The sequence below is a fragment of the Gavialis gangeticus genome, unplaced genomic scaffold (assembly GCF_001723915.1).
Source record: "Gavialis gangeticus isolate Ggan-Ray unplaced genomic scaffold, GavGan_comp1, whole genome shotgun sequence".
Lineage (NCBI taxonomy): Eukaryota > Metazoa > Chordata > Crocodylia > Gavialidae > Gavialis > Gavialis gangeticus.
In genome coordinates this window covers 43,908,842-43,918,273 of record NW_017729008.1, presented here as the reverse complement: position 1 = coordinate 43,918,273, position 9,432 = coordinate 43,908,842, and positions in this window count along the sequence as shown.

Below are 9,432 nucleotides of genomic sequence, written 5' to 3'. Positions count from 1 at the left end.
CCCTTGCCGTGACATACTCCTCCTGCCAGCGTGCTTTCACATTGGAAGCCGGGGACTTGGTTGCACACTTGGTAGTGAAACCTGTTCAGTTCAGCTGGCATTTACCAGTTTGTGGATTTTAACAACAACTCTCCTTAAAGCTGGTTGGACTGTGAAAAAAATCCTTTCTTCCCTTCGGCAGTCTTTGTACTGGGGAGCCATCTGGGCTGTGGTGTCAGCTGATCGTTTTCAAGCATCCGTGACCGCTCTGTTCAAGACCAGGGTATTACATTGGCAAAGAAATGAATGTTGAAGGGAAAACTGGGGGGGGGTTTCTGTGAGATAATCCTGCAGTAGAGAGGTACGAGGCAGATCTGGATGGGTGGGGATGTGTAACGTCGGAGTACCTGCCTTGCCTTTGTCCAGAGGTCTTTATCCAAATTCTTTCAAGTTGCTCTCTGCAGAATTTGGGGAACAGATGCCAGAGAAAATACAGAAAATGAATGCCGGTAGCAAGGAGACCTGTGCTTACAGCCTGAGAAATCAGGGGTCCGTTTCTCAGGTGTGAGTTCCTGTGAAGTGGTACGGCCTGCTCTCAAATTATACAGCCATGATGGGGGGAAAATCAAAGTTGAATTGATATAGTTGGGGCTGGTCCTGCTGGGAGCAGGGGGTTGGACTAGATGTGACCTCCTGAGGTCCCTTCAGCCCTCATTTCCAAGTTCAGGTTTTAAATAAAATATCCCTTTGCAGAAACACAATTAAGTGGGTTGTGATCAGTCTCACCTGTCTTAAAAAAAATACTTTGTCCACAAAAGATCCCAAGGCAACAGCTATAAAATCCCATGCCCGCAGCTGGAGGACCCATCAGCAACACAACTGAGCTTCTTTATCATCCCATTTTCACTGCTTAGTTATCATGCTGCAGCTGGAAGAGCAGTGCGAGGCAGACTCAGGGCAGCGACCAGCCTTGTAGTGTCCTCTGAAGATTATTCAGTTAAGAAAACTCAGACCTATCGACTTTGTCAGTGAAAGTGTTTGGGGTTGTGCGGTGGCGGGGCATGAAGTTCGGAGGTAGGTGGGAATTTAAAGAAAGCAAGGAGCTAACGAGTGTGCTTTCATTATCTGCTGCCATCATAGAAGTCCCAGCCAGCTGTGATTGAAACCCTCTCAAAGGTAGTCCTCAAATTGCCTCAGGCAAGAGGCCGAGTGGCAGCCACCCTCAGAAGCTGGTCCCTGAAAGTCTCCTGCAGAATGGTCCAGATGCTTAGCCCGTTCTCCGAGCCAGAGCTCCCTGATCTCCCTTCTCCTTCCGTAGCTGCTGGAGCTGTACCTAAAAATAGGGTTTCGGGATGCTCGACCCTGTGCCGGGCAGGGCAGGTTTTTCTGCCTCCCTTTGTGTCGTGCCTCCTTTCCTGCATCTCGCTGGTGTGACCCCAGCCCCAGGGAGACGTGAGCAGCCCCTGTTCACTCTGCTGTCAGGTCATCTGAGCGGGGCAGCAATAACTTTGCTCTGGTGTCTGCGGGGTCCCCTGGAAGTGCTGGTGGCCAGGGTCACCTTGAAGACGGTGATGGGACAAGCAAAGAGATTTGATTTTTTGCAGCGTAATACCTGTGGCCTTTAGTTGTTTCAGCTAGATTTCAGCTTGCTGTTCCAGCAGCTCTTGTCATTTTTCACCGCTGTAGTAAAAATAGGATTTTCTTCTCCTCTTGTTCTTCCCACAGCAGTGGTCTTGCCCTGAACTACTGAGCTCTGCTCACACTTCCAAACAGCTGATCTTTTTTTTTTGTAAAGCAAAATGAAACCTGCCATTTTCAATGGTTTCTTGATTTTTATTTATTTCTTTTTTTTTTTTCGCCCCAACATCAGCTCTCTGCAACTGCGCCTCTAGCACTTCATTCCCGGTCCAAAAGAGTCTTTCTCTCTGGTTACAAGCTCACCAGGCCTGCACGATTCACCTATTTGTCCTTTCCCCAGTGCCAGCTCAGAAAGAAAATCTTTTGGATGGATCTTGTGACACTGACACGCTGACTTCTTGAGTGACCTCTTCCTTTTCTCTTACCTGGTGCAGGAGGAGGGCTTGTCATGGGCAAAAATAATGCCAAGGTGGCTGCGTGGCATCACACACGCCTGGTTGTTCAAGGGTACGGTAGTGAGCTGGCAGCGTAGGGGTGCTGTACGGTGCTGCTTGCTCCACTTGAGGGTGTTTGGACATCACTAGCTCATTCTTTTAATTGCCATTTCTGAACAATTGGCAGAGGCTTTCTGTGACTGGGGCGTCGTTTTTTGTTTTTTTCCTTAAGAAATATTCACAGCCTGCAGGAAATGGCTGAAGAATAGCAGAGGCCAACTCAGGGGTTTGAGAGAGAGAGAGAGAGAGTGTGCGTGTTTGTTTCTGCCCACCTGTACACATCGGTGCAATCCAGCAGTCCGCTACAGATGGGTTCAACTGGGTCAAAGACAAAAAAAACGCGCGCCCACAAAACAGTGAAGAGCTGAAAAATGATCAGTTAGTGGCACTGTGATATTTTCTTAAATATACTTCCGAGCCAACAGCATTTACCGCAAGATTTGGCATTGTTGGTGGCTTGTAGCCTCTCACTGAGGGTGACTCTCTCTTGCCTTTAGGATCGTGACCTTCTGTGGTCCGTCTTCGTTGCGCGGTGTCCCAGTTCGACATACAGAGGGATGCTTTGAAGCCCTGCTGCTCAGACTACCTGATATAATCTATAGCCTGGCTCTGAGGGGGTTGCATCTCAACCTGCACTTCATGTAGGTCTCATTTTCCAAAGCGACCTAAGCACTTGGGCTTTCAAGACCTATTGACTTGCAAAGAGGCTGCTGTTCCCAAATGCCCAAGTCACTTTTGAAAGCGAGACCTATGCACCACTCAGGTGTACAGATGCTGAGTGGGGCATCAGCTGAGTACCTTTAAAACCCCGTGGTATTTTTTTTCCCCAAGCTCTGACCAGTCTTCAGCTGCGGGTCTTGCTAGTTTGATCCATGCCTTGGATTTAGACCCCAGGCTCTCTGCAGGGCTGTTAGTAGCTGGGGACCCTGCTAGCTCAGAGCAGAAGTGCTCCACTATCCCAATGGGCTCTCGGGTAGTTTCCAGGCATCCTGTCCGGTGTTTGGTCTGACTGATCAAGCGGAGGTGATTTGGGACCTGCCACCTGCTGGGGTGGCTTGTGCATAAGAGAGACAGGTTAGCAGATGGGTTAAATCGTTTGCTTTGTGGATTTTTCTTTTTTAGTCTGCAAGGACAGGAACTTGTACTCTGTTATAAGTCCATGTGGTCGCGAGGTGTCGATTCCATTGTACAAAAAAAAAAATTAAAAATCCCGCTGAAACCACTGAAATATCAGTGAATTTCAGACTGATAGAGTTAATATTGTGCAAAATCTGGCAGAGATTCAAAGCGAGGTGATACAGGAATGCACAGGTTTCCGTGCCCCTTTGCTTGGTCTGAGCCCACCTTAGGCTTACCCACAACAAGCTAAACCCTGTGAAAGGCTGCCCAACGATGCAGCTGTGTGAATCTGTCTTTTGGGCATTTTGGGATGGCTTGGAATAGCCCTGTCTTCATGGAACAGCTTGGTAAGTAGCAGCCACATCTTCCTCTGCCTGCTCACACAAGACCCGGTTTCCTCTGGTCAGGAAAGTCATGCTGATGGGATTTTTCATGCTTGAATCTGTCCCCACAGTGACTCTGCTGCTGATTTTTGCATAGGGCTTCGGTGCCAAAGTACTAGGCACTGCAGGACATAGCCCGTCGGTAGACAGGGCTTCGGCTGAGCTGAGGGAAGGGCACTAAGGTTTTTCTCCAGCACTTGGCTTGTACCATCTCCCGTTGACTTCCTAAGGACCCTTTCCAGCTTTATTGCTGGACATTGTTGCCATGGGGCCAGCGTAAGTGATGCTCAATGGGCAATGGTGCATCTCAGCTGCAGCTTCACGGAGAACGCCTCTTTTATGTAGTTTCAATTTGTTTTTTAAATCTAGTTTTTCAAAGGTCTGGTAATCCTAACTGGATCTGTTTACGCAGCAGGACACTGTTGCTGTGTTTTAGGAAAGTATCTCCTAAATTGGATTGTTTAGTGCAACCAAACAGGGACAAATGAACTCTGGGCACGTTGGAAGCTCATAAATAGCAACACAACTTCCTTTAATAGAACTCAATTCTGTTTTTATCATTTGAGGTCTCTTGAATGCTGCAGTTGGGAATGGAGCATCAGCTCTGGTGCGGACATTTTCATTGCCTAATGAGTGCTATGTTGGCAGCAAGCCTGCTTTGCACCCGCACATTGCACATGCTTGTGCTTGCACGATCAGAGGGAAAAGGTTTTAACTGAAGCTATATTGGATGTGATTTACCGAGGTGCCCCGGTGTTCTCACGGATGCTGCAGTCTGCTCAGACTTGTGCGCAGAGGCCTTTATCCGGTACTCCCTTATTGGAAAAGTGAGATCACCACGCTGCCCTGCTACCAGGCCTGAGCCCTTGGGCGCAGCACTTAGCGGCTGCTTTACAAACCACTTCCTGTTGTGAGGACGCGGCACAAGCCGGCGATTCTTGACCGGGCCACCACACAATGTTGGCCCCTGAGGCCTGCAAACATGGTTCACGAGACAAACCCAGAGATTTTGCACAGGAGTCCGGAGCATCGTGAGCGTTCTGCCCCGCTGTGGGCTTTCTGGGGTCTCTCCCACAGCCTCAACACAGGTCATGAGTCCCTTGAAGGCATGGTGTCATTTTGACCTCATTTGCCTGTCTCAAATTAAGATGTTGGTCTCCCCTCTTATGAATTCACCAAACCTCATTTTTTCTGAAGCAGTCTTGCACCAACCTGTTCTTTTCCCCCCCATGTAGCCAGAAAAAGCGGAAAAGACGACATCCTTCCCAGCCCACCCCCACTGGAATGAAAAGAAAAATAGCTCAGCAGGACCCTTTCCATTTTCCTTGCTGGCTAGCTACTTCCCTGGACTTGCCTGGCAGACACCTTGGGACTTTGGGTCATGGTGTGAAAATGGCCTGGAATAATACACGGTAGGAACGTATGGGGACGTGAGAAAGGCAGAGCCGTTTCTAAAGACTTGAGTGGCCCTTCGCAGTTGTTCTCAGTAAACATCCTTTACACCGGAGACACGGGCGAAACCTGGGGCTCCGTGTGTAGGAAATGGAGTGCGTTTCCCTCCGTGAAAGCACTGGGAGTCCTGCTACGTCCAAGGACAGGGAGTTAGCTAAGGGAACCAGTTCTTCCCTTGAAAGAATACCAGAAATCCTGTTGTGGTCCACAGGTGGTTGCGATGACAAGAACATTAAAACTCGAGTCGTGTGTCACGTGCGTACTGCTAATTGCCACACGCATCATGTGGGGTGAGTATCATCTAAGTGGAATAGCAGCCAGCTTTTCATCAGACTGTTCAAAACAATGACAAAGTGATTAAAAACTCATGCCCAAGTATTTGATTTTTAGCTGTTACCCATATTTACGTTCTGAACGGGATGTTTCCACTGGGCATACAGTCAGCTCTTAAACTTGGGCCTCCAAAGCCGGAATAGGCAAGAGGTCTGAAATGCGACTGGTCCCTTCCCCTTTCTCGGTTGCTCTTCAATTCCAAAGAATTAGCGCGTGGGGGAAAGCAGCGCGTGAAGCTTTGGTTGGGAGTGGCAGCGCGGTGATGGGCTGGAGAGTGCTGTGTATCTTAGGTGTGCTGGGTGTGCGGATGTGTGTGTGTTTTGGGGGATCTGTGGCAGATTTGTAAGTGGTACACCATCAAGGTCTCCCTCCTCCCCATAATTCACTTCTGAGAGCATTACCTCCGACGTAACTTTACCCCTTGCTTTTTCCGCTCCAGTCAGATGAAGATGTAACCAGGCTAGGCTTGCGCACCTGACTGGAAGCACGAGGTGCGTAGCATACCGAGGGGAGCGGACTTCACTTCAGAAAGGGCTGGGGGTTTGAAAGAATTGCTTCTGCGAGGGATGTGCAGGCCTAGAGGAAAGAACAACGGTCCTGTTTTTGGTTTAGTTTTGGTGTTTCTTCAGTGTTTCGCTGTGTTTTCTAGGTTTGGCGAGCCAGTGAACTGTCCGGTCAAATATTGTCCACCAAACAATTCATAATTTTTGACTGGTCAAAGATTATAGCAATTTTATGGGGGGGGAACCTACATTTTTTTTACAGTTTGAAAGAAATGTTTTTTTATTGTGTTGACATATTTTTAATGGAAAGGTTGTGCTTTTTCTGTGTATTATTTGGATCTATTGGTGATTTTTGACTAGTTAAATACCCAACCTTAGTGCTTTCACAGATCACCCCCCACGTAGCCACCTCGTGGTAACAACTGTGCCGGGGAAGGAGGAGAAACAGAGCTTAGTCTGGGAGCTGGCGGGACCAGGCCGTACAATTGTGTGGGACAAGTCAGCAGGCCCTGGGGCTACCAGGCCACGCTCGGCGATGTGGCAGGTGCTCTGGGCATGAAGGAAAGGCTCCAGAAGGACCCCAGGTTGGGTTTAAGGGGCTCCTGGACTAGAAAAGTCATTTGGGGGTTTGGCGCAGTCCAATTCAGACCGGGTAACGCGCCAGTTGCTAATGTATGTGGGGATCAATTTCTAAAAAGGTGGTCCTAAATCTAATCTTTTTAGAAGTGCCAGGGCTGCGCATCAGGTCTTGCTTGATCGGCGTTTTAATCGTTGGTACGGAGAATCCCACGTAGGTACGAGGTCCACGGACAAGGGGCATGAATGATTGGGAGCCCAGCAAGTTGCATAGGGCCGGGAGTGCGGGTGGACTCAGGAGGAGATGCTGGCCCAGCTTTGCTGTGGCACCAACTCCTGAGCCCTCGCTCTACTAAATCCATGTGACAGGGACGTTGTCAGGTGAAAATGCACTTAAAAAAAACCAGCGTCTGTAGCAGTACCGCTGACATCTTACATCTTCACTGCTTCTTACGTCTTCCGGTCTGGGAACGGGCCTGTTCTTGCGAGTCAGGGGACACCTAGGATCGTGGCCTCCCCTGGGCTGTGCCTGCTAATGGTTCCCCTTCAGGCCAGGGGCTTAGCGGTTCTTCTTCACGCTACTTAGATCTTTGTCGGCCTCCTCCTTTAAAGCACTTGGGATAGCTGCACGTTCCCCACTTTGTGGCAGACTGTCTTGCACACCGCTTGGTGCTTCTTGATGGCATCCATTGCTTTTCCCCATGACTCCCATCCCAGGATGAGCTCTGGGGGGCTGTGCTGAGGGGCACGCCATTTCGGTTCTGGCTTCGGGGCAAAGCTCTGTCGCAGGCACCCAGCAGCCGGGGACGTTGAGACTTGTCCTCTCCATTTGTTGCTCGTGACGCTGGGTAGTGCTGGAGTCCCGCACTGGGCAGAGGGGGCTAACCGTGAGAGAGGGGGCTAATCCATCAAAGATGTGCCCAGGCCGCGGGGCGGTGCTAGACACCCACGGGGACAGCGCGGACGGTGTATCCGTGTCTACTTCAGAGCTGGATTTTCAGCTCAGCAAATGGGCTGAGGTTTTCCAAGCAGCTTTGAACCTGGCTGCGCTGAGCCTTTCACCCGGGGTTCAGGCACTTACACGGAGGGGGGGCTTGTTCTGAAAACCTGCCTCTGGTTTGTGGGACCTCCAGCCCCTGCGCAGCTCCCGCGGGCTTGCAAGGTTCCCACTGGGCCTGCAATTGGGCTTGGACAGGGCTTCCAGGAAGCATCCGCGCATCTCCGGGAGGCAGGCCTGCTGGATGCAGCCCCGATAGCAATAAGAAACACTTGCCTGCATGGAAGACAGGTCCGGCAAGAGCGGTCCACGATCAGCGCAAGCGGCTTTTCGTCTGCTGGGGGGTGGCAGCAAAGGGCTGGCGAGTTCAGTGCAATGACGTGGGGGAGCCTTTTCTCTGCCCTTAAACGTTGACCCTGGGTCTTTGTAAGCAATGTCTGTGTATTTATGTGTATATATGAGGTACAGAGTTTTAAACGTACTGCCTTTTCCCCCCTTTTCCCTCCCGTTATTTTTCTGAGTAATTCCAGATGTACTTGAGTCTCTTGACTGTTGAAACTTTTCTATTGTAAAACCTATGCTGGCAGGTTTGGGGTAATTTGGGTTGGTTTCTTTCTTTCTTTCTTTCTTTCTTTTTTTTTTTTTTTTTTTTTCCTTTTTTTTTTTTTTTTTTTTTCCTTTTTTTTTTTTTTTTTTTTTCCTTTTTTTTTTTTTTTTTTTTTCCTTTTTTTTTTTTTTTTTTTTTCTTTTTTTTTTTTTTTTTGTAAAAAAGGAAGGAAAAAAAAAAGAAAAGTAAAAAAAACACAAAACAAGCTGGGAGCCCCGCAGCCGCCTGCCCCCTCTGTCGTCTTTCCAGGCTGTAAATTCCAACTATCAATAAAAACTCAAAATGCAGCTCCAGGGCTGTGGATTTCTCGAGCTGTAGGTCGGCTCTGCTGGGCCTGGCATGACCACGGGCAGTGTGGGGCCGTGGCTTGGGGCCTGGCCCCCAGGTGGGTGCTCGACTGGGGCTATTGTCCTGTCTGCCCCCGGGCCATGCTCCAGGCTGGGGGCGCAGCTCTCCAGTGCCCACAGTTATCGGACACCCGGAGCATCCCTGCTGCGGGGGTAGGACAGACGGACAGGGACGAAGTGCCGTTGGCCTGCCCCAGTGCAGCCACAGCTCAGCCGGGAGGGGAGCCTGGGCCCTGCTCAGCCGCAGCGCAGCAGGGACAAGAGGCCTGGTGGGTGCAAGGGGGGCAGATGCTGCTCCAACAACACCCACCGCACGGGCAGGGAACGGGACAAGGAACTGTGCAGGGTGGCCGATGTGACCCCGCCAGGGACAACTGTGTTCTCCAGGCCCTTACAGCTGGGGCAGCTGGCAGAAGGGACAAGTGAGAGAGTTATGCCCCTGTAACGGGGGCAGCGCAAGTGCAAGACACTGCAGTGGCAGCCCCCGGGGTTTGTCCAGCCTGGGGCCCGTGGGGAGGACAGGAGGCTGCTGTGGGCAGGAGCATCCTCCAGGCCCCTGTGCTGGGGGTTGATGCTGAACTGGCATGATGGGGCCCAGCTTCCACAACAGCTGGTGTCTCAATGCTGACAGCCCCCAGCCCCCCACCACAGTCATGGTCTTGCCCTGGGGCCTGAAACGCCCACTGCATTTATGCTCGCTGCTCTCAGAGGCCACAAGCCTCAGACCGCAGGAAGAAGGTAGGCCTGCAGCCGTGGGGCCAGCTGGTTACATCTCGTCCAAGCCCTGCCCGAGGCAGGATCATCTCTGTCCAAACCAGCACAGATAAACCCCATGTCTGACCTCTGAGCTGCACAATAGTTGCCCCTGACATCCCCAGGCATCGCCCCCACCCTCATGATACAGCAGGGTCATGGCCACCAAGGTCCTGCTGCAAGGGTGGTGGTGGTGGTGGGGGTCACGGACACTGCAGAGCCCCCACTGCATAGGAAAGGGAACTCCCCCC